Here is a 25,265-nt window from a genome sequence, read left to right as displayed (position 1 = left end):
GGTGGCATAAAAGGATTGGTTGGAGGAGTGTGGAATATGCGAGCTCCCGTGGTCATGTCCACCGGCGGCATATAGTTTGTGTGAGAAAAGAGATTAATATCATCTAACTCGAGTTAATTGGTTTCCTTCGAGTATTTGTCGGATAATCGGGTATAATCCAATTAGACCCATTCTCATTTGGTTCAAGTATCAGATTCATGCTACTAATGTAATCTTGGATTAGATGAATACTTTGGCTTTTTGATCTTCATCACTTGTCAATACTCAATACTCTTGTTAGTTATTAAAATAACATTTTTTAACAATTCATTTTTTGAGATATATAAGTACTTTTTTATTCAAATAACATTTTTTTTGTGAAAAATAGAGACTATCTAATTTTTAAAATGATATTGGTTTGGTGAAAAATTAGCTGGTATATCTTAAAAAATAAATGATTAGAATATGTATAGTTATTTATTTGAAAAAGTATAAGTAGACAATGAGAATACTAAACAATGTGAGCAATAAATATGTCGAATGTTCAATTCAATATGTATGTAGATGATTATGTTCATTATTTTTAATTGGATGGTTATTTCTTTTGATTCGATTTACTCATGCATAATTAATAATGACTAGATGTTCACACTAGGTGTGCAGATAGTTATCTTAATGTTAATGTTTAGGAAGTAATTTGGGGTGGAGTATTTTTTTACTTTATTGGGACAATTTTAAAATCCATTGTTAACATTATTTACAAAAATCATTGTCTACTTCGCAAAACTCTATTTATTTTTATTAGAGACGCAGAAATAGACAAGAAATAATTGGATATATATTGAAAAAAAAATTCATAATTCAAATTAACCATAACTTGTTTTGATGAATTCCAATAATTGGCATGCATCATGACACTCCTGGAAATCTGAAACTTCAAACTATTCAAAAAAAGCAAAGGCTTGGCAAAAACTAAATGTATTTCTGTATAAAGTTTCAGAACAAAGCACAAGTAACATCTCAGCTAATATCAACTGAAAAACACCACAATAGTTCAAACAAATATATATAAAACCTTCATGAGCAACACCTCAAGAAGCAACACCATGATTACTAATTTATTCCTCCATTTCAATTACCTAATTTCGTGACATCTTAAGAGATTTGAGCTCGTCCATCAACTGCATTAGGTTGTTGTAAGAGGTTCCACCTTCTTCTATAGTCCTCTTTGCAGCATCACCAAGTTTCTTTGCTCTCTTCCTCATTTCCCTGCTCTCTTCACTTCCCATCAAAGTTTTCACAGCCTTCACTAACTCTTCCCTTCCCACAATTCCATCCTCACCAACAGTTGACCAGAACTTATTCACCTTAGCTCCAACCGAAACTCCGATCTTCAACACTTGAACAAGAAATTTCTCATTGTAGAATTGCTCGGCGAACATAGGCCACGTGATCATTGGCAAGCCGGAACTCACGCTTTCGAGTATTGAGTTCCAACCACAATGAGTCACAATTCCACCAGTTGCAGGGTGGTCTAATATAAGCAATTGTGGCGCCCAGTTCCAAATAATGCACCCCTTGTCACTTTCCTTCACCCTAGCCTCAAAATCTTGCAAGAAACATTCTTCTTCGCCTTCGCCGTTGCCTTCCCCCTTTTTCCTAACAACCCAGATGAAATTATGGCCTGAATTTTCAAGTCCATGAGCTATTTCAACAATTTGAGCATAACTAAGCCTAGTTAAGCTTCCAAAACTCACATACAAAACAGAGTCACTCTGCTTTGAGTTAAGCCAATTCAACCAATAAGGCTCTTCTTTAAGATCAACTTTGTTTCCGCGATTCGCCTTCTCTTCATCAGTCTTGTTAATCCATGCCGAAACCGGTCCTACACTCCAAGATTTGATCCCAATTGTGTTCTTGTAAAGTTCCTCATAACCACCTTCAAGTTCATAAAAGCTATTACACAAGGTTCCATAGCTTCTTCTCTCTGATGCATATACTACATTCATAAGAATTGTCATGTCATTTTCTTTCCTCTGAAATTCATCCATCTCGGCCGGCGCAATCTCAATTTTATCCAGAAGTCCTGGAATTTGAACCTTTTGTGAATCAGATTCTAACCCTTTATGAGGCTTATGCTTCTGAATAAAATGATATACACAACTTGAGAAAGAGCTGGCACTGTAGTAGTACAGCCTCGGAATCCTTAGTTTCGCGGCCGATTCGACTGTCCAAGGATAGAACATATCAGAGACAATACAATCAGGTTGAAGTTCTTGAAACACAGACTCAATTTGAGGCTGCAGCATCATTATTCCATGGAAAATCTTCTCTAGCATTTGAGGAGTGGTGCAATCTTTGATGTTTTCAATTCCATCAGGTAGACCAAGTTGTGATGAAGGGAATTGAATCACATAGGTTTTGATGGAGTATCCCGAATTGAAGTCACTATCTATGGCTTTTTGGATTGTTAAGGCATTGGTTTGTGTTGTGATTATGGTAACATTAGCACCATGTTTGGCAAATAATCTTGCTGTGTCCACCATAGGGTTCATGTGACCTGGTGTAAGATATGGAAGGAAAATTACATTGAGTTGAACATGGTTTTCTGTTCCCATAACTATGGTGATTTTTCAGTGTTATTCAAACTTGGTTAGCAAGTTATTTGGATTATGAACAAGCTAACTCTTTTAAATTGACTTTCCAAGAACAAACAATAGGTATGCTTACGTTAATTCAGATATGGTCACTTTCATTCATCTTTTTTTTTTATATGATCATTTTGGCTTATTATTAAGTGTCATTTTGTGTTTGTCTTTTGATGGTTTTTTATTTGCTCATTGTTCATTAAGCCGGTTCTTGTTCTCAACGTTGTACTTGATACTTAGTGGTTGACTTTTTTATTAGTTTAGGGAAGAAGTTCTTGTATGTTCCTGAAATTATTTAATACTTAAATTTTTTTCTAAAAAAAAAAAATATAATTAACGCTTTTTGTTTATAATATTTAGAAATTATATTAACATTAACGAATAAGTGATTATGAATATTTTAAAATACGCATTAAAAATATTCTAACAACACTTGAATGTTTTCTTGTTTTTAGTATATATATATATATATATATATATATATATATATATATATATATATATCCTATGACTTTTCTTCTGGAATTAGAAGTTAAATTACTCTTTATCATACATTATCGTATAATAAGTTTTTATATACACACTTTTAACACATAAAACAATCATAACTTTAATCAATTTAACACAGTTAAAATTTGAATTAGAAACAAATTTTGAAGTATGTCTTAAATGTACTCTAAAATTATATAAGTATTTCTAAAGTTTTACATTCCCATAAGATTTGAAATGATTTTCTAAGTTAATTATTTGGAGTTTAATTTAAATACAGTACTTCATTTTAAAATAAATAATTATATTACATATACACAAAAAATTAGCTATAAAAAAAATTCATATGTTAAATGTATGGACAATTAAGTTTATCATGAGATAATTTATATATTTTAGAAACAATACTAATTGGCGTTGTTAAAATGTTGCTGGCTTATATTATATACATATAAAATAAATAGAATGTAAAGCCAATTTAAAATTAGATTTATGTTTTTTAAGTTTAACCAATATTTCACATCAAATATAAAAAAATATATATTTTTCTTTCTCAATTGTCCTGTAATGGATTGTTCAATATGCTTGTTCTCTTCTTTTTCTTGCTGCCCCAGAGTCATGGGTGACTGGGTGCAGTGAGGCAACTAAACCAAATAACCTATGCTTTAGTATAGTGATTATCAAAATAATCTTTATATGCTTTTAACATGACCTGGAATAACAAAATTATATATTATTTTTTTTGTACAATATTAATTTTTATTTATTGGCTAGCTAGTGTGAACTCTATATATGTTTTAAAATACTGTTGACCTTTGCTGGCTGAAGATAAAAATTATTTTGATTTCTAACCTTTGAATAGAAAACCAAAATGGTCTTTAACCTTTTTTATTTTTTAAAATTATTTCTAACATTTTAAAACTTTTCAATATCATCTTTCTTTTAAAATTATCCATCTCTGTTTAACTTTATTATCAAAATAAATTAACTACATGACTTGACAAAATACAATAATACATGGTGATGGTATTTAGTTAAATATACTGATAGAATCCATTTTCTTATCAAAAGATTATCAATTATGCCATATCATTCTTTTGGCACACATTATTTTGATAATAAATTTTTCACTATTTATAGTTTTGAAAATCAGAAGCTACACCATCAAATTAAAGCAACAAGATTTCAATCATCCTTCCATTTTAATTGTAACACCTTTACTATTAGAATGTCACGCTTCCGGCTGTGCTACTCTGATAGCGAAAAATATTACGACAACTTCATGTATTTAATAATAAAATAGGAATATTTGATTCGTAACCTTATCGCTGATTTCTTAAAAACCCTCTAATGAGAACCAGCGAAAACGATATTTTCACCCCTACAAACTTTTCTTTTCAAGACGGATGAAAAAGCTTGCCGAGTTTTTGTTAAAGTTTTTAGATATGCTACTTCTGTTTGCATACATATGTTATAGATTTCCCTTGCCTTTATTATTATATTTTTGTACGATGGATAAGAGTTGTGACTATATATATATATATATATATGCTTGTTTGTTTCCATGTAAAAAGTATTTCCGTTTTTTTTTAAAGAAATCAGTGATATGGTTACGAGTCAAAAACTCTTATTTTATTATTAAATACATGAAATCGTTGTAATACTTTTTGTTATTAGAGTGGTGCAGCCAAAAACGTGACATTCTGATAATAAGGGTGTTACATCAATCATCTAAATCCACTCCACCAACCGTTTGAAACTTTTAATTTTCCAATTTTCTTTTGCTAAGTTCCCTTGATACCTTCAATGATTTTAGCTCTTGTATCAACTGAATCAAGTTGTTGTAAGATGTTCCCCCTTCCTCTATAGCCCTCTTGCCAACATCACCAAGCTTCTTTGCTCTCTTCCTCATTTCCATGCTCTCTTCACCACTTCCCATCAAAACTTTCACAGCATTTGTGATCATATCCCTTTTCACCACATCTTCTTCACCCAAACTCACCCACAATTTGTTCTCCTTCACCCCGATTGCGACACTGATCTTCAACATATCAACCAACAACTTCTCATTGTAGAATTGCTCAGCAAACATTGGCCAAGTGATCATTGGCAACCCAAAACTCAAGCTTTCAAGAATTGAATTCCATCCACAATGTGTCACAATTCCTCCAATAGAAGAGTGTTCCAATATTAGCAACTGTGGAGCCCAATTCCATATAATATAGCCCTGATTGCTTTCTCTCATCCTAACCTCAAAATCATGCAAGAAACTATCCCCATCATTGTCATCATCATCATTTTCCCTTTTCCTAATTACCCAAATGAAATCATGACCAGAATTTTCAAGTCCATGAGCAATTTCAGCAACTTGAGCATTAGCAAGCCTAGTTAGGCTACCAAAAGAAACATACAAAACTGAACCAATTTTCTTGGAATTAAGCCACTTTAACCATTTGGGCTCTAATTCTTCTACATGATCATGTTTTTGTCCCTTATTAGTACTATTGATCCATGCTGCAACTGGTCCTATACTCCAAACTTTGATCCCCATTATGTTCTTGTAATGTTCCTCATAGTCATTTTCAAGATCATGAAAGCTATTGTACACTGTTCCATAGCTTCTTTTCTCAGATTCAAACACTGCATCGAAAAATTGCGCGGTGCTGTTATTCTTAGTCCTTATCCACTCTGCAAGCTGCAGAGCAGTCATCTCTGTTTTATGTGGCAAATCCGGAATCAAAAACTTGCTTGTATCAGATTCAAGTCCATCATGAGGCCTATGAATCCTAACAGAATAGCTAGCGCAATTCGAGAAGTAGCTCGAGCTGTAAAAGTAAAGCCTTGGAATTCCTAATTTCTCAGCAGAATCCACTGTCCAAGGATATAACATATCTGTGACTAAACAATCAGCATTAAGATCATGAAAGAGGAGCTCAATTTGATCTCTGAGCATGTGTATTCCACGGCCGATTTTGCCCATGATTTCTAGTGAATTGCCATCTTTCATGTTTTCAACACCTTCAGGGAGACCAACTTGAGATGCAGGGAATGGAATCACATGGATTCTGATTGAGTATCCGGATTCGAAGTCACTATCTATGGCCTTTTGGAATGTTGAAGCATTGGCTTGTGTAGTGATGATGGTGGAACTTGCTCCATGCCTTGCAAATAGTCTTGCTGAATCTACCATTGGGATCATGTGGCCAGGAGTTGGATATGGAAGAAAAATTATATTCAATTGAGGTTCCATTTTCATGCCAAATCTGTTTACATGATGAGGGTGGAAAAACTACTATAAATTTGAAGCTATGTTGCACAAATATGAATACAGAATTAAATAAAATCTGGCACAGTTAATCTGGTATTCAAAGTTATAATTTAGAAAATATGAATTCTTTTCTTATAAGTAATAACTATTAACAAATTCATACTTACTTTTGGTAGAAATCATATAATTATATTCCAAAGTTGTGATGATTTAGTGCAAAATTTAGTATATTATTTAGTTTTATGAATTTTATAGGACTTTAGCTATATAATTAAATATATTTTAATTTAAGATTCAATTATTTTAAAATAAAATGTGTTAAACTACTAACACAATTAGGATATTAGGTAATCTTAATTAGAAATTTTTATAAATTAACCCACTCTACCAATAGCTTAACTACTAAATGGATTATATGTTAATTTTACAATATCGTTTACCAAATTATTTTCTACAAAAAAAAGTCATGTTTATTTTGTTCTTAAGCATATCATGAGTTTATTCTGTTATTTTGATTTGCCAAATATAACTGTTATATTTTTCAAAAAGGTATCTTTAAAAGTTATTTTTTTAACAAGCTAATTTTGATGGGCGAAAGTTTTATCAAACTAGTTTATATGGTTTTAGTGTTTATCTTTGAGAGTAAGAGTAAATTTGGTACAACTTGTGTTTTTTAAGAATAGCTTATTAAGATGTCTTTTTAAAGATAGTTTTTTAATAAAGTTATAATAGCTATATTTAGTAAATTAAAATACAATTGGTTTTCAATAGATACAAGTTATAACAATTGTACGTGATAAAATTGATTTCAAAGTTTAAACTAACTTTAATAGAGAAAATTAAAATAAAAAATAAAAATAAATTTAGATATTTATTAATATATAAAATTATATTAAATTTTGTAATTTTGAAAAACATGAGTTATTTTTTAAAAGTATCTTCATATATATACTTTCGAAAATACTCTTACCTTATTAAAATTTAAAATTACTAATACATAATTTCTTGATTTACCAAATATAAATTAAAATATTTTGAAAATTACATGTACCTTTCTAATACTAAGCTAGTAAGCTTTACGACACATTCTCTCTGAATAAACATGAACTGTTTTATGTATCTTCAAAGTGGCTACTTACGTAACCAATAACTAACTCCTTAGTCGAAGATTTTCTGGTTAGCATATCAAGACCTTTCATGAATTAATTCATCGTAATTTTACAACTTACAAGCAATTACAATAGAAAGTAGAAACCTTCACTATACGCAATCGTAGATTTACCCCAAAATTTATTAAATTCAAACATAAAATTCCAAGAGGCACCCAAAATTAAACAAGAATCGATAATTCGATATAGAAGCATACCTGGTCTAGAAAACTCCTTGGAAACTTTTTTAGGCCAAAGGGAGGTGTTTAGTTAGTATCGCCTTCCGGCAGTTATGTCAGAGGGAAAGGGTCTGAAAATACACATACTAAATTATGAATTGCTTACCCTACTTACCTCTATGATGACCAAATAGAATATTATTCTACCTTTTAGTATTTATTTTTTTTAGTTTTCTTCTTTTACGTTTTGGCCGGAATACTTATAAAAGGGGAAAATGCAACTTATAGATAACCATTTGGCTGAGGAAGGGAAATACAAACAAATATTATTTGTCTTTACTTTTTTTAATTAGTATTTGTTTTTGTGAGGTTTGGCTTTGGTATCGTTTTCCGGCAATTATCTCCAAGTTTTTCGTCATGAGTTATACCTCGACACCAAAAGAACAAAGAGGTAGTCACCTGCAAAAAATATTCCGACATTCAAGTCAGTGAGTTAATTATAAGTTCTGTATTCAAGTAATTCTTAAATCAATGTCTTATCTTTTGTTTCTGCTTAACCTCTCTCTTATAATAGGGATAAGCATTTAGAAGTCGTTTTGCGGTTACCGAGTTATACTATTTTGATACGTTTAAGATATATCATCGGGATGAGTTCATTCATGTATTATTGGAGCATGCTTTTGGCAGTTTGTGCAAGTCTTCGCTTTTTCGAAACAATCTTTTTGTATGCTCGGCTAGAAGAATTCTGCGCAAAGTATTTTGGAAGATAAATTCCGGACTCCTACATGTGTAGCACAGATGCCTTTATGGGCTTCTGCTAAATCAAGATCCGTTTCGGACCTGTCCAAGCATTTTAAAAGTGGGCAAGTATAGCCTTGTCTATATAGGGTGTTATTTAACATGGTAAAGAAAGAAGATTGTTGTTGAAACTGTTTCAGATCATCAAACTCGTGGTGGTATAGTTTTAGTTTTTAAATACTGGATATAAGGTAATCACCAATCATAAACCTGAGCAACACTTAAAACATCGGTGAGATACATACTTTGTGTAACTAAAGTAGATTGTAATAAGGTAGAAGTATGTGATTGTGTGCTTGCTAGATTAGATAAAATATCAGCTCTATAATTTTATTCCCTCGGGATATGATGAATTTTAAATTTGAAAAATTGAGAAATAAGAGATTTGACGATATCAATATATTTTACTAAAAGAGGGCCTTTGACTTGGAATAATTGATTTATCTGAAACTACTAATAAAGAATTACAATGTACCTTTAATTAGGAAATATGTAGGTCTATTTCTAACCTTAAGCCAGCAATGAGTGCTTCATATTCAGTTTGATTGTTGTTTGCCTTGAATGAGAAATGTAAAAAGTGTTCCAAGATAATTCCATTACCATCTTCAAGGAGAATTCCAACTCCACATCCTTGTGGGTTAGAAGCACCATCAACATAAAGCATCCATCCAATAGAATGATCCTCGGAATTAGGAGCTGTAAACTCGGTGACCAAGTCAACTAGGTATTGTGATTTGATGGATCTTCGGCTTCGATATCAAATGTCAAACTTAGAGAGCTTGACAGACCACTTCATAAGTCGGCTGACTAACTCTGGTTTAGTCAGTACTTGTCTAATGGTTGCTTAGTCCGAACATTAATGATATGACTTTGGAAGTAAGGTCGAAGGCGACTAGCTGAGAATACCAAACTCAGGGCAAGCTTTTCTATCTTCGGATAACGAAATTCGGCATGTTGTAATGATTTGCTAACAAAGTAAACAGGCTTTTAGATTTTATTCTTTTCTATGACAAGAACATAACTAACAGCCTAATCAGTGATGGATAAATAAAGATTAAGTTCCTCCCCATATTCAGGCTTTTATAAAATTGGAGGTTTTGAAAGAATAACTTTAAGATTTGAAAAATCATTTTCACATTCATCATCCCAATTAAAATTTATTTTTTTTCAGTGATTGGAAAAAATAAAAGGATTTAGAAGTTAAGTAAGGTAAAAATCTTGATAAAGTAGCAAGTCTCCCTTTTAACCATTGGACCTCCTTTATTGTTTGAGGACTCTTCATCTTTAACACAGCTCAACATTTGTCAGGATTGGCCTATATACCTCGGCTTGTAAGTAGAAAATCGAGAAATTTACCTCCTTGAACACCAAGGCACGTTTTTCAGGGTTTAGTTGCATGTTGTACTTTCTTATTTGAGCAAAAATTTCAATAAGGTCGTCAACGTGAGGCTTGCCGATCTTGGTTTTTGTCACCATGTTATCAACATAGATCTCCATGTTCTGACCAATTTGCTTGGCAAATACCTTATCCATAAGTTTTTGATAAGTAGCCTCTGCATTCTTAAAGCCAAAAGGCATAACTTTATAGTAAAAATTACCATTTTCAATTATAAAAACAGTTTTATCTTGATGTGAAAGATGCATCAAGATCTAGTTATAACTAGAATATGCATCCATAAAGCGTAAAGTTCCAAACCATGGCATTATCAACTAAAGAATCAATAGATGGTAAAGGATATGCATCTTTTGGGCATGTTTTGTTTAAATCAGCAAAGTCGACACACATGCGCCATTTACTATTATATTTTTTTACTATGACAACGTTAGCTAACCAAGTTGTAAACCTGATTTCACGTATGAAGCTAGCATCAATGAGCTTTTTAGTCTCTTCCAAGGATGCTTGTCTTTTATCCATACCAAGGTTGCGCTTTTTCTGTGCTATAGGTCGGATGGATGAATTTAATGCAGTTTGTGAGAAATAATAGAGAGGTCGATGCTGGGCATATCTGCAGGAATCCATGCAAATAAATATGCATTTTGTTGTAAAAATTGTTGGAGTGTATCCTTTTCGTGTCCCTTCAAAGTTGTACCTACATAGATGAACTTGTTTGGATCGTTAGTTAAAGAGATCTTTTGTAATTCCTTCGTTGGGGTAGGTCGGTCTTGTAGCTCGACTCGTAGATCTAACTCGGCTAATGGTGGAAGATCAAGCGAATTGTGAACAACGTTTATCTGTGCACCTATAGCTCGGTTTGAAGTAGGCGTTTTCAAACTGATATTGTAGCAATTCTGAGCTTCACGGTGATCACTGTGAATAGTTGTAATAAAGTTGTCCTGCACATGAAACTTAACACACAGATGAATTGTAGATACTATAGCATCAAACTTATTTAGAAAAGGACAACCAATTATTAAGTTATAAGGATTGAAACAATCAACCACAAGGTATTGAGTATCTAAAGTTTTGGTTAGAGGATTCTCATCCAGTGTGGTTTCTAACCACACAAATCCTAAAACCGGTACACATTTACTTAAAAATCCCACTAAGTCTTCAATGGATGGCAGTATGTGATTGCTCAACTTTATTTTCTAAAATGTAGAGTAGAAGAGGACATCAGCGCTGGTTCCGAGATCTAGCAATACCTTGCGGACTATTAGATCCCCCTCCCCCCCCCCCCCCCAATTGAATAGAGATAACAACTGGGTCATCTAAGTTTATTTCATTTGTATTAAAGTCGGATGGTTTGAACATCATTTCTGGAAAGTTAGGAAGAGGTTGAGGATTGTTAATTGCACCTTCCACGGATAGCATAGCTCGGTAGGTGCGCTTACGAGCAGAGCTCATAATTCCACCACTAGCAAAGCACCCAGATATACAATTAATGACACCTTGGGGTTGATCAGGTTGACCACAAGTTGTTTTCTCCTTGTCGCGAGAAAATTTTCCAGTAGAAGAGCGGTCGGCAGAATGTGTTGTGCACTTTTGAATGTAGCCGCCGATGTATTTATCCAAATGTCCCTGTCAAGCTAATCGCTCTAACAGGTCTTTAGCTACAACACACTCATTAGTAGTGTGTCCGTGTCTTTTATGAAAAGCACAATATTTCGACTTATCCACATTCTTCAGATCTTGATAATTCCCAGCCTTCCGAGGAGGTTTAATGAGTTTTGCATTCAGGATCTCTTTGATTATCACCTCTCTCTTGTTGTTGAATCGTGTGTAAGAATCATAACGGGTTAATAAAAAAGGTTTCTTGTTGTCTCGAGCTTTATCATCGTCCTTATTATTGTGGCTTTTCTTTGACCTTCGAGCTTGGTGGAACCCTTCAATCTCCATTTGACCTTTAGCTTTCTCTCGAAACTCGGCTAAGGTTCTTGGCTTGGCCACGGTTATGGATTCTTAAAACTTTCCCGCGCGAAGTCCACTCTTAATAGCATGTAGGTGCACCTTTGGGTGGAGATTTGGAATGCTCATTACTACCTTAGTAAATCGAGTAACATATTCCCTAAGGCTTTCATGTTGTCCCTACTTGATTGTGTTTAAATAATCGGAGTCAAGCAAATAAATGGAAGATGCAGCGAACTGATCTTCAAATAACTTGGCTAGCTCCTGAAAGCGTGAAATAGAATCTTCAGGCAAAGAGAAAAATTAATCAAGTGCATGACCATCTAAAAAAGTAGGAAAACAATGACATAAAATAGGGTCAAAAGCACCATTTACTATCATTATGGAACAAAATTTTTTGACGTATTTTTTCGAATCATTCAAGCCATCATAAAGAGTTAGTGTCATTGGTAATGCAAAGTTTTTCGGCAATTGGAAATTCATGACATCTACTGTGAATGGTCCAACTACGTTGTCCAATTCGTCGTCTTCATTGTCTGGTTGATCCTCCTCTGGTTGCTGAGTTTCAGAAACATGTGTTGGATCGGAATTTGCTTCCTCATCATCCGATTGTTTGTTGTGATCATCATTATGAGTTATTCGAGCATTTGTTAGCTTGGCTATTTGATTCGTCATTCTTTGATTTTCTTATGCCATGAGCTGATTAGCTTGTTGTAATTCTATTACCATCCGAAGAAGTTCGGATGGCGTTGGAGGAGGTTGGTCAGCCATAAACAAATCTAAAAGTTCTAAAGCCTAAAGAAAAAAGTTTTTTTCCTAATTATTGGCCCCACGGTGGGCGCAAATTATTCTTGTGAGGTTTGGTTGTGGTATAGCTCGTTCTCCGGCAATTATCTCCAAGCTTTTCGTCGGGATGAGTTGTACCTCGGCACCAAGAGAACAAAGAGGTGGACACCTGCAAAAAGGTACTCTGACGCTCAAGTCAGTGAATGAATCATAAGTTCTGTACTCAAATAATTCTTAAATCAATGTCTTACCCTTTGTTTTTGCTTTTCCTCTCTTTTATAACAAGGATAAGCATTTAGAAGTTGTTTTGCAGATACCGACTTTTAATAGTAATGTATGAAGATATATCATAACGTTTTGATGTGTTTACGATATTAGTAGCCAACTTATAACATATATGTTAAGTTTATATTTGTGTAACCAATTTATAACGGACATATCAATATTAAAAGACAAATTTTTATATTTCTTTATTATATATACTATATTTTTTGTGTCAAATAAATTAGACACTATAATTTTAAACATTATAAATTCACCTACATCACATTTACACACACAATACTTAAAGAATTTGGGAAGATAAATGGTAGGGCAACCAGATTTTGGAAGAGTAGGAGATGGTAGGGCAACCAGATTTTGGGAAGATAAATGGCTCCAAGTAAGAAAGCTGAAAGAGAACTTTCCGAGACTCTTCTTGATTTCAAACCAAAAAGGATCAGTTATTGGGGATTGTGGGTTTTGGGATGGGATAGAGTGGGTGTGGCACTTCCAATGGAGAAGAGAGCTCAGACAATGGGAGACAAATGTACTGGACCAGTTGCTACTTGCCCTGCAGTTTGTTAGATTGATAGCAGATGTGCAAGATAGAGTGGTGTGGAGATTTCACAAGGAAGGCGTTTATTCAACTAACTCATTTGTGCAGGTTTTGCAGGAAGAGACTATGGATGAGGAGCTATTGCGTTACAAATACACAAAAGACATTTGGAAAGGACTAGTCCCGCCACGAGTGGAATTGTTCTCCTGGTTTGTTTTGGTAGGCCAAGTCAATACAAAGGATCGGCTTAATAGACTGAGTGTCCTACAGCAGAATGATACCATGTGTATGCTATGTAAGAAAGATGTTGAGAATATACAACATCTGTTTATTACGTGTGAGTACTCTTGGCAGGTGTGGTGTGCTTGGATATCGGCGTTTGGACAAGAGTGGATCATGCCTGGTACTGTGAAACAGCAATTTGAGAGTTGGAGAGCTGTCCCAATGAGAAAAGAGATACGCAGGCATTGGATAGTTGGTTTCTTTTCAGTGATATGGACTATATGGTTACGTAGAAATGACGTCATTTTTAACAACAAGGCAACATGGGTTAGAGACTGCGTGGATCAATCCTTCTCATTTGCTAGAGATTGGTATTGTAAATAACTCATGTTGTTGATGGCAATGCCGGAGATGACATAGAAGTTGTACGACAATTTTATTTTATTTTGTAACTCTTGCTCCACATATGTGTCGAGCTTTTTCTTTCCAAAAAAAAAAAAAGAATTTATCTACTGTTTGGCTTAACCAAGTCTAACCCCAGATACACTTGTTGTAAGACATATATAATAATCACAAACCACTAAACTAAAGTATTGTGTGCCTATATTATACTTCAATGCTTAAAAAAAGGGATAAAATAACATTTTTGGACAAAACATGACGACCTTCTTTTAAATAAGATGGATGCTGCCATACATATTCATATGATATATAGGATACATAAACTATTTTGTAATATCATTAAAAAAATAAAAAATAAAGAGACACAAATATGTTATTTTTCTCTTCTCTCGGTATTTTTTTACTCTTTGAATCTATATCAGAAATTTAGAAAATTAAGAGTGAGACTCGAATTCGTAATCTCTAAGTGAATATGAGAAGATTATATCATTTGAGTTATAGCTTGTTGGCTGTTATGCTTTATGTTGGATCGTTGGAATTAAAGCCTTTTTATTGTTCTCTCCGTCATTTAATTTTTGAAATATGCACTTTCGCATGGTTCACTTGTTCGTTTCTGCTTAGTATGGTTTCGTCATGATTTATATAGCTGAATTTTAAATGTTCCTTTGTTTATGAATGGTTTAATCCTTGCTCCTTGTTCTTTGTTATTTTTTTGTTTGCTTTTGCTTATTGCAGAGTAAGGACCAAAACATTGTTATGCTAACACGTCCGGAGATAAATTAAAAAAAAAAAAAAACGATTCTTATTTTAAAACAAAAGAGTATATTTTTGAGGAAATACAGAGAGCTAATGGAGTAGGAATGAACGCAGATCGGATCGGATTGGATATGGCCAAAATTTCGATCCGATCCGCACTAAAATCATCGGATCGGATCCAATATCTGTAGTTTTTAAGTTTGGATCCGATCCGAACGGATCGGATATCGGATATATCCGCAAAACACAAAAATATTTTTAAAAGTTTATTTTTATTAAAAAAATATCAATAAAATTTATTTTTCTATTCTTTTAAATATGTTTACTCTTAAAATAATATTAAACATACATTTCTTAAATAATAAATTAAAATAATACAACATATATGATAATTATTAGTTGAAGTAAAATATAAAAAGAATATTTATTTATTTATTTCTTTATTTTTGCGGATATGCGGATCGGATATGCGAATATCTACAAAAAATCCACAATCCGATCCGATTAGTGTATGGATCTGATCCGATCCGATAGCTTTGCGGATCGGATCCATATCCGCAATTTTCAGATTAGATTCGGATAAATACCGCAGATATGCGGATCGGATCCGATCCATGAACACCCCTACAATGGAGTATCTATACAATGTGTACAATAGGGGTATAAGGATGTTCGATTCAGTAGGATATCAGATGTTTATTATCCCTGATACCCGGATGGTTATTCTGAATAGTATGAGTGTATTGTGTTTGAAAAATTAGTAGTATTTTACCTTGAATGTTCATTTTTTAACTCATATTGAGTCAAATAAATAGCCCATTGTACACATTGTACAAATACTCCATTGACTCCCTAGTAGGATTCATATTTTTTTTCAAACTAGAAAAGATACTTGACACAATTTTTTTAACTATTTATATATTAAATAAATTTAATTTTGATGCATTGTTCAATGTAAAATAGTTTTATATGTACATCTAATTACGTAATATCACATCAATAAAAATAATTAGATCACGTAAATGATCATCTAAAAATAAAAATAATTAGATCACGTAAATAATCATCTAAAAAAACCGATGTGATTGCACAACTGTAAAAAACACTTTACACGCTCAATGCATCAAAATTAAACTTAAATTAAAAACTTTTACCTTGATTTAACTTGGGAATGTGCTAATAACCCAACAATTTAATTGCATCCTTGATAATTAATTCTAATTAACCATCTTAACTAAAATTAACATATTCTTGGTATACCCGTGTTCTATTATGTGTTGTTAGGTTTATACCGAGGTGGCAAACAGGCCTAAACCTGCCGGATCGCCTGCGTAATCCGCCAAAAAAAAGGGTCGGGCTGAAAAATTGAAACTGCCAAAGAGCAAAAGTCCGCCTAACCTGCACCGCTTAAACCGCGGGCTTTGGCGGGATGTGGCAGACTTTTTCGCTGGGCTTATTTTTTTTTTTTTTGTGCAAAGGAGTATTTTTGTAATTTTTTTTGCAAAATCCAACTTTCCCCAACCCAACTTACAAGAGTACGAAGATGAAAATTGAGTGTTTTCGATTATGTTTATATTGCTTTGGAGACAATATTTATAATTATGTTTTGGATTATGTTTATTTTACTTTGGAGACAATATTTATAATTATGTTTTAGATGAAAACTTGGTTTATAATTATGTCTATTAGATATTTATAATTACAAATACTTTAATATTTGTAAATATAAAAGAAATTGTTTATCTCTTTAGAAATTATAACTTTATTAATATGGTTGTAAAAATTATATATATTATTTAGTAGTTAATAGTAAAAAAAAAAAAAAAAAGGAAGAACTTTGGCGGGCTTAACCCGCCAGCCCACAGTTAGGCAAGACGGGACGGACTTCCCTGCTTGCCACCCTTAGTTATGTATCTCAAACTAAATTTTAATAATTAGCAAATAAATTTTATTTTAAAATTTTAATTATTTTGTGAAAACTAGATAACATTAATCCAAGCTATAAAAAGGAAACTTGATATCTCTATGATATGGGATAAGCAATATAGTTTGTAACCTCATAACGTGATTTTAAGCTACCAATACCAAGCTTACCTCAAAACTTACAAGTCATGATTCCATCATTTCGGAATTGGAAGTCACCCGCATAAAAGACCTCCGAAGAGAGAATTCATGCAAAAATGGGAAGTTTTGGCTTCAAAACATTAATGAGCATACTCAACAAGTCAACCATTTGAATGTTGAATTAATCAAATATATGTCCATTTTTCATATAAATACCAAATAATATTCATAATATCTACGTAATGAATAAGCAAGAATAATGTTTACATAACTAATTACTTAATAATCCAAATGTCATAGTTATTCTGAAATACAAAATCATCATCTCTTAGGGAGATTGTTCACCACCATCATTCTGTTGGGAATAATATACCATTTCCCCTTGAGAAAACATCTTTGACAGAGAAATAAAATAGACACAATCACAACACAAGAATTTAACGTGGAAACTCCAATTACCGGAGAAAAAACCACGGCCGTTGTCAAATGACAACCAGAGAATATCACTATGTGAAAATTGTTACAACACATAGAGTTCTTTCTCTCACCGGCACCCCAGTACACCCACACTCTCTCAAACAAATATCTAACTACACCTCACAACACTCTCTAATCAAAGAGTACAGAGGAAAAGAAAAATCAGATACAAGCTTAAAGTGTTTCTGACTGGTGCAAAAAACAAATGGAGAACTTAGCCTCATATTTATAGCCTAGGCCACCCACTCCATTTGATATCCTGAGCAATGTGGGACTAATTCAACCAAATCCTAACAATCTCCACCTTGATTGAAATAGTCACACATCTTCAGCTTCCATTGTCAACACCGACAATTCTTTGCTGCCATTGTCTATACCGACAATCATAGTTCAGAGAACTATCATACTCCACCATGAAAGTATACTCACTTGGAATTAGACCACTCCAAGCATTTCGCCTTGGTACAGATCGAAATCTTGCTGAAAATTCATGGTGCAACTTCCAAATTGGCTTTTCCTGGAAGTTCTTCAGCCATCGACCTAACTCCGCCACACACCTTGCATCTCAACGCCAACCAATGCCCGTGTGCAATTGTGGACCCGATTGCCACAACTCATCCTTATCCATGGCAGTGCGGTAATACCATGAGGATACTTCTTGTCTTCTAGAGAACATCATCTTCTCTCGTAGAGAGAGCAACCAGAGATCTTCTCCTTCAACGCCTTGTGCAAACCTGATTGTATCAACACATCCTTGACTTGTATTTGCCACAAGCCAAAATTGATTCTTCCATCAAATTTCTCTATTTCAAGCTTCACAGCACTTGAATATCCTGACATTGTTGCAACTGTATACTGGAATAGTATAAACCGTGTACTAGGAAGGGTCCCTAGGAAAGAGAGGTGGGTCACAATGGACACACTTAAATACCAAGTCTTTCCTTAGCCAGAACCTTTCCAAACAGCACTCTCACAGTGTCACACTGCCTTCCAGCAACAACAACAGCAACCAAAGATCAACCTCATGCCACAGGACAAAATTCTTTTCTGATGTGGAAGGTCAGACTAGGCTGCAACCACAGAGCATACTAAGAATAAATCCCACCGAACCGAAGCTCTGATACCACTTGTTAGGAATAATACACCATTCCCCCTTGAGAAAACATCTTTGACAGAGAAATAAAATAGACACAATCACAACACAAGAATTTAACATGGAAACTCCAATTACCGGAGAAAAAACCACGGCCGTTGTCAAATGACAACCAGAGAATATCACTATGTGAAAATTGTTACAATACATAGACTTCTTTCTCTCACCGGCACCCCAGTACACACACACTCTCTCAAAGCAAATATCTAACTACACCTCACAACACTCTCTAATCAAAGAGTACAGAGGAAAAGAAAAATCAGATACAAGCTTAAAGTGTTTCTGACTGGTGCAAAAAACAAATGGAGAACTTAGCCTCATATTTATAGCCTAGGCCACCCACTCCATTTGATATCCTGAGCAATGTGGGACTAATTCAACCAAATCCTAACACATCCTATACTGCATTTGTTTCTTCACCCTTTAGTTGAAGGTTTGGAATTTCAAAATTCAGTTTTTTTTATCATATGTTGCAACAATTGGTTATTGAGTTCAATTCCTTTTTCTTTTTTTTTCCAACATAGTTCTCAAGACTTTGTTCTCCTCTTGGAATTTCTTAAACATTTTTTCAAGTTCCGACCTTCGTAACTGTTACGATGGGTAACCGGAGATTAATGGGCTGGACAGTATTGGTTGGCCCAAACGTATGAAAGAGGAGGCTTGCGAGTAGATCTGGAACTCGGGGACCTCCGTCCGGCTCGTTCGCGTGAAAGAATGGGGGGGGGGTGGTACCTGCAAAGACGCTCCGATGCCTAAGTCAGCAAGGGTGTGAGCAGGTCTAGAGAGTATTGGGACTTAGAGATACCTGAGAAGTGTCAGTGTATTTATAGTGGTGAATGATGACAAGTCATCTTAGCCTATTTTAGCTAGTCTTTTTCTTTAGTTTTCCTTAGAATTATGCACTTTCTTGAGCTACAAGCAAGCTAATTGAGTAGATTTTCATGTTTCCCTTGATTGAACCAACCATATATGAATTCATGCCATTTCATGAGGTTTTGTGCTATATTTGTTGCATATTATGAAAGAATGAATATCTCATGATTTTGAGCATAGCTTTGATTAGTTTGGTTGATTAATGATAGGTGAAGAAAGCTTGGAGAAAGGTTGAAGCAAAGAGGAATGGCTAGAAGTGAAGAATGGAATAAATGGAAGTTGATCCTGGAGGCATGAAGTTAGCCCCAACGTTAGCCCCCTAACTTGGAGGCTAACGTTGGGCATGAAGATCACTCCCTGGACTCCCCACGTTTGAGCCAACGTTAGCCCCCTAACTTGGAGGCTAACGTTGGCAAGAGAAACTTGAAACTCATCCCTGGGCCAGCCAACGTTTGCGCCAACGTTAGCCCCCTAACTTGGAGGCTAACGTTGGCACATGAGTTATAAAGGGGGAGAAGGCCAACGTTTGCGCCAACGTTAGCCCCCTAACTTGGAGGCTAACGTTGGCACATGAATCACAAAGGGAGGGGCACCAACGTTTGCGCCAACGTTAGCCCCCTAACTTGGAGGCTAACGTTGGCGCCACTAGCACTAAGCAAGGCCAACGTTAGGGTCAAAGTTAGACCCCTAACGTTGGCACCAACGTCCAAACCAGAGAATTATGCTTGCTGCTATGAAAAGTTAGGGTCAAAGTTAGACCCCTAACTTTGGCCCTAACGTTGGGACCAACTTTGGCTAACTTCAAAACCGGTTCAATTGGTTCACTTCGGTTCTTCTTCAAACTTCAAGAGCAATCAACCAAGGCCTCTTTCAACCCAATTCCACCAAGAACAAAGGCCCAACTCAAGGCTTGAAGATCATTTTGGAAAGTGTATAAATAGGATAGAATTCAAGTTATTAGGGGAGCTTTCCTTTTGGAATTTTCATAATAGTTTTCGGAGAGCTTTTGAACTTGAGTGAACTTTAATTTCTTTGCTTTCATTGCTTTCATTTTCCATTTACTTTTGTCTTGGATCTTGGATTGGAGAATTGAAGAAATTCTGTTTCAATCTCAATCTTGGATCTCTCTGTTTATTTACTGCTTAATTGAATTCCATTTCCGGTTCATTGTTCTTCATCTCTTTTCTTTGCAATTTACAATTTCCTTGCTATTGTTCTTGTTGGATCTAGGAAGGCATTGAGATCTAGACTTGGTTTTCTAGTCTCTGGGTCCTGAGATCTAAATTTCTCATTTCAATTCCCTGTTTATTGCTTTTTCTGTTCATTTACTTTACTGCTTCAAGATCCGGTTCAATCCCAATTCCCTTTCCCTCTTCTGTTTGATGCAATTTAATTTTTCCTTGTTTAAATTCTGCAAATCCATTCCCCAATTCCCTTTACATTTCAAGCAATTTATATTCCTTGCACTTTAAGATTCCGCAATTTACATTTCTTGCACTTTAAGTTTCTGCCATTTAATTTCTTGTTCTTTAAGTTTCAGCAATTTATTTCTTGTTCTCTTTACTTCAATGCAATTTACATTCTGCAAGTCACACAATCATCAACCAAATCTTGATTCGCTTGACTAAATCAACCACTAAACTAAAATTGCTCAATCCTTCAATCCCTGTGGGATCGACCTCACTCCCGTGAGTTTTTATTACTTGATACGACCCGGTACACTTGCCGGTTGGATTGTGATGTTTAGTGAGAGATTCGTTTCTCACCAAAATATCTCATCAAGTTTTTGGCGCCGTTGCCGGGGATTGATTAGATTGACAATGATTAAGTGGGGTAGTAGTTTAGATCAAGCAATTTTTCTTTTCGGTTTCTTTAATTTTTGACTAACCCACTAACTGTTTGAATTTTTGCTTAAGCTAACTCAAACTTCATTCTAGCAATAGATTGAAGTGTCACTGGTTTTTGTGTGTTTCTTGTGTTTTGCTTGTATGTCAGATACAAGAAGAGAAGCAAGAGAAAAAAATGTTGCTGGAGAGGAAGAATCAGATGAAGAATATCATGAATTGGAGGAACACTCAACAAATCCAACAAATCCACCAGTGAGAATGGCCAACAACAATGGTCAACCCCAGAGGAGAGTCTTGGCTTCATATACACTTGCTAATCCAAGGCATTGTGGGAGTAGCATCCTTACCCCAAATGTCGATGCAAATAACTTTGAATTGAAGCCCCAACTCATCACCTTGGTGCAGAACAACTGTTCCTATGGAGGAGGCCCCTTGAAAGATCCAAACCAGCATCTATCCACCTTCTTGAGGATATGTAACACAGTGAAGACCAATGGTGTGCATCCTGACAGTTACAAATGGCTGCTATTTCCATTTTCCCTCAAAGACAAAGCCACTCAATGGTTGGAGTCATTTCCAAGAGATAGCATCAACAACTGGGATGATCTAGTAACCAAGTTTCTTGCCAAGTTTTACCCACCTCAAAGAGTTATTAGATTGAAGACTGAAGTTCAAACATTTACTCAGATGGATGGAGAGTCATTGTATGAAGCATGGGAGAGATACAAAGCTTTACTCAGGAAGTGTCCACCAGAGATGTTTAATGAATGGGATAAACTCCAAAATTTCTATGAAGGACTGACAATGAAAGCTCAAGAGGCACTTGACTATTCAGCAGGAGGCTCAATGCAACTCATGAAGACAGCTGAAGAAGCTCAGAACCTCATTGACATGGTGGCTAACAACCAATATTTCTTTGGCCATCAGAGACAACACCAACCATCACTAAGGAAAGGAGTGTTAGAAATGGAAGGGGTTGACACCCTCCTAGCTCAAAACAAGATAATGCAGCAGCAGATTCAAGAACAATTTGAGCATATGGCTAAAAAGATTGATAGTTTACAAGTTGCAGTAGTGAATACAAGCCAACCATCAACCACATGGGGACAAAATGAAGAAAACCAGGAAAATCAGCAGCAGGAACAACCTCAATATGTGCACAACCAAGGCTCATGCCAAAATGAGGTTTATGGTGACACCCACAAACCATCCTGGAAGAACCATCCAAATCTCAGATGGGGAGATAACCACACCCACAGCCAGCAACCGTGGCAGAAAAACTCAAACCAAAACAACTCAAGAAACACAACTTACTCAAACCACGACCAGCAAAACGCTAATAATAATCAATACAAGAAACCACAAAATACATATCAACCACCCCACCACAATCCACAAACTCATCAAAATAGCATTTCCGCACCAACATCTAACCCCCAAAACTACCACACTACCCCTACAAATAACTTCCAGCAACCACATTCCACCCCCATCATACCACCAATAGACCATCATGAAAGTAGAATTTCAAGTCTTGAGGCAGCCATACAAGCAATTGCTCAGTCCACTCAAAGCTTGGTCAAAATGCAAGAGAGAAATGAAGCCACCATGAAGAGCCTTGAACGACAAGTGGGACAATTGGCCAAACAAGCTGAACGGCCAACCAATGTTCTCCCAAGTGATACAATCTCCAATCCAAAGGACAAAGGAAAAGCTACAAAGTGGGAGGAGTGCAAAGCAATCATAGTGGGAAGTGAAAAGACTAGGGAGAAGGAAGCCATCAATCAAGAAGAACACAACAGAGAAGTTCCACAAGAAGAGACAGAAGAGAGAAGTGAAGAGGAGAGAACGACCAAGAATGCAAAAAGCTCAAAGAAAGATGTGGACATCCTTGAAACACAGCTACAAGAGAAGAAGGAAGGGATGAAGCCATATATCCCTAAACTTGCATATCCTCAAAGATTCAAAAAAGAAAACGAGGATAAGCAATACTCAAAGTTCCTGAACATATTCAAGACACTCAGCATCAATATTCCGTTCTTAGAAGCACTTGAACAGATGCCATTATATGCTAAATTTATGAAAGAAGTGCTAACAAAGAAAAGACCCTTGAAGGAAGGACAGATTATTGAAATGACAATGGAGTGTAGTGCTATTCTCCAAAGAGGTTTACCAGAGAAGAAGGAGGATCCTGGAAGGTTTTATATACCTTGTACCATAGGAAACATAACTATTGAGAAATCATTCTGTGACCTTGGTGCAAGTATAAACTTGATGCCTCTATCTCTTATGAGGAAGTTTAAAATTTCTGAGCTGAAGTCCACACGAATAGTTCTCCAAATGGCTGACAAGTCCATTTAACGAGCACTTGGAGTTGTAGAGAATGTGCTGGTAAAAGTGGGAAAATTCCTTCTCCTAGTTGATTTTGTCATCCTAGATATGGAGGAGGATCCTAACACCCCCATCATCCTAGGGAGGCCTTTTCTTGCTACGGACAGAGCACTGATAGATGTTGAAAAAGGGAAATTGTTGCTGAGAGTACATGACGAGCACCTAGCATTCCATGTTTTTAAAACCCCACATGAGCCCACTCAAGAAGAAGAGTGTATGGAGGATAAGGCCAGAGATCAAAGTTTGAAGGAGGTAGTCAATGAGTTAGCTCCAAGACTTCCGAATCCATGCTTAAAAGAAGTAGAGATGGTGCAACAGACCAAAGAAATCAAGGAGGAACTAGATCCAAAACCTCCAGATGAGAAATTCAACATCTCAGATAAGGAACCACCAAGGCAGGGGGTATCTTTTGAGAAAGAAAAGAAGGAGAGGCCAAGAGGGTGGAGAAACAAGAAGATTCCTACTGAAGGCTTTTCACCAGGGGATAAAGTAGTGTTAAACACCCAACCAATGAAGGTGTCCCCACAATCATCCGAATACTACACTGTAAACCGGGTTCTTTCACTTGAACACCTAGAGATCATCAAAGAGGAGACTGGAAGGAGGTCCACAGTAAGAGGAGAAAAGCTGAGGCACTATGATTTTCAACCCCCATGATCTAAGTGGATTGATGTCAAGCTAATGACAATAAAGAAGCGCTTGTTGGGAGGCAACCCAACCTGAGGTAGTTCACTTCTCATAGCTATTTCAATAAAAGGGTTAATCAGACTTATCTATATTGCAAGGAGCTAAGTTTGGTGTTGCACACCAAAATAAATTAAGAGAGAATGAAAGATTCTAAGTTTGGTGTTCCACCAAATTCTCATTTAAAAGCACATTCTCACCTTCTGCATACATGGATGCTAGCTCTGAGTAATCAGATAAACTAATTAACCAATTGTTTACTTTTTAGTTTTTCTAGTTTTTATTGTCTTTAACAAAGATAGGAGGATTTCACATATAGTTATTTTGATGCATGAGAAAGGTGGCAAGGAACTAAGTTTGGTGTTCACACACCAAAGTAAGTTCAAAAGCCTACAAGAAAATTCTGCACACTAACAAGTTACCTAAGGACTTGAGAAACAAGCAACTTCCATGAACTTTATAGGAATTCAATCACTCTCTTGGAAGGGTTACATACCATCAGCTGAGAGTAAGAAGAAGAAGCTACCAAGAGGTTGTATTGTCACTTAATTCTATCAGCATTGAACTGTTCTAATTTGGAAGTTTGAGAGTTACCATTGCAACAGTAACTGTTAGTTCAGTCATTTTGCATCTTGAGTGTTCTAGTTGAAATAAGTATGCTAGCTTAAGTATGTGCTTGTGTGTTCACTTAACAAAAAGCATGCTTTGTCCCCTGCATTTTCAATTCAATAAAAGAAATGTTTGAATGAGAAGTAAGATAGTCTCTGTTAGATAGAAGTAGAATAAAAGTAAGTGGTGGTATGTGTGTGATTGTACAATAGCTTACTTTTAGTGAATAAAGAGCTAGGATATCTCCTTCTAAGTAAAGAGTGGCCTACTGTCTATGAATCTCAATTAAATAAAAAATTCCTTGGTTAGAAAGAAAAACAAAAAGAAAG

The 25,265-nt window shown here is 35.2% G+C and overlaps 2 pseudogenes across 17 annotated transcripts in view; both read right to left on the bottom strand.

Moving 5' to 3' along the window:
* Nucleotides 1-1,017: 1,017 nt before the first annotated feature.
* Nucleotides 1,018-2,711, bottom strand: LOC107605098 (soyasapogenol B glucuronide galactosyltransferase pseudogene; annotated as a pseudogene).
* Nucleotides 2,712-4,726: 2,015 nt separating this feature from the next.
* LOC107605096 (soyasapogenol B glucuronide galactosyltransferase pseudogene) overlaps nt 4,727-25,265 on the bottom strand; it is a 60,586-nt pseudogene continuing 40,047 nt past the window's right edge. For 2 of the 17 annotated variants that reach the window (XR_015885842.1, XR_015885848.1), the window contains 3 exons: nt 16,933-17,032; nt 7,751-8,170; nt 4,727-6,379 (listed from right to left, as the gene is read on the bottom strand). The product of XR_015885842.1 is annotated as a soyasapogenol B glucuronide galactosyltransferase pseudogene, transcript variant X1 (transcript). Of the gene's footprint in view, nt 6,380-7,750; nt 8,171-12,208; nt 12,811-16,932; nt 17,033-17,149; nt 25,040-25,265 lie in introns of those variants that run through there. The other 15 variants (XR_015885852.1, XR_015885858.1, XR_015885847.1 and 12 more) reach the window with 11 other exon arrangements.

Source organism: Arachis ipaensis, chromosome B6, assembly GCF_059453495.1.
Source record: "Arachis ipaensis isolate K30076 ecotype BB chromosome B6, ASM5945349v1, whole genome shotgun sequence".
Taxonomy (NCBI): Eukaryota; Viridiplantae; Streptophyta; class Magnoliopsida; order Fabales; family Fabaceae; genus Arachis; species Arachis ipaensis.
Note: the sequence above shows the minus strand (reverse complement) of the source record. Positions and strands in the feature narration are given on the sequence as shown.